Raw genomic sequence first — 1,385 nt, 5'->3', positions numbered from 1 at the left:
AGGGGAGAACATTAATATGACGAAGAGGTCTTTTCTAGTCTCTGTCAGAATTATTTCAAAGCTTTCATTTCGATTTAAAAATTGCCAATTCTGTATCAGGATCATATGAGTGCGAGGAGGTGTTTCTTTTCCTTAACTACACCTTGTTATTTTGTCGCAAAACGTATGAAAAAAGGTGTCGTGCTACTAGGAGAACATAATATACGAAGAGGTCTTTTCTATCTCGTCAGAATTATTCAAAGCTTTCATTCGATTTAAAATTTGCCAATTCTGTATCAGGATCATATGAGTGCGAGGAGGTTTCTTTTCTAATACTACACCTGTTACTTTTGCGACAAACTTATGCAAAAGGTGTCGTGCTACTAGGAGAACATAATATACGAAGAGGTCTTTTCTACTTCAGTCAGAATATTTTCAAAGCTTTCATTCGATTTAAAAATTTGCCAATTCTGTATCAGGATTCATATGAGTGCGAGGAGGTGTTTCTTTCTAATACTAACCTGTTACTTGTCGACAAACTTAATGCAAAAGGTGTCGTGCTACTAGGAGAACATAATATCGAAGAGGTCTTTTTCTAGCTCTGTCAGAATTATTTCAAAGCTTTCATTCGATTTAAAAATTGCCAATTCTGTATCAGGATCATATGAGTGCGAGGAGGTGTTTCTTTTCCTAATACTACACCTGTTACTTTCGACAAACTATGCAAAAGGTTGTCGTCTACTAGGAGAACATAATATACCGAAGAGGTCTTTTTCTAGCTCTGTCAGAATTTATTTTCAAAGCTTTCATTCGATTTAAAAATTGCCAATTCTGTATCAGGATCATATGAGTGCGAGGAGGTGTTTCTTTTCTAATACTACACCTGTTACTTTCGACAAAACTTATGCAAAAGGTGTCGTGCTACTAGGAGAACATAATAACGAGGGTCTTTTTCTAGCTCTGTCAGAATTATTTCAAAGCTTTCATTCGTTTAAAAATTGCAATTCTGTATCCAGGATCATATTGAGTGCGAGGAGGTGTTCTTTTCTAATACTACACCTGTTACTTGTTCGACAAAATTGCAAAAGGTGTCGTGCTACTAGGAGAACATAAATATTACGAAGAGGTTCTTTTTCTAGCTCTGTCAGAATTTTTCAAAGCTTTCATTCGTTTATTAAAAATTTGCCAATTCATGTATCAGGATCATATGAGTGCGAGGAGGTGTTTCTTTTCCTAATACTACACCTTGTTACTTGTCGACAAACTTATGCAAAAGTTGTCGTGCTACTAGGAGAACATAATATACGAAGAGGTCTTTTTCTAGCTCTGTCAGAATTATTTCAAAGCTTTTCATTCGATTTAAAAATTTGCCAATTCTGTATCAGGATCATATGAGTGCGAGGAGG

Source organism: Photinus pyralis, unplaced genomic scaffold (assembly GCF_008802855.1).
Source record: "Photinus pyralis isolate 1611_PpyrPB1 unplaced genomic scaffold, Ppyr1.3 Ppyr1.4_LG10, whole genome shotgun sequence".
Lineage (NCBI taxonomy): Eukaryota > Metazoa > Arthropoda > Insecta > Coleoptera > Lampyridae > Photinus > Photinus pyralis.
This window is presented reverse-complemented; position numbering follows the sequence as displayed.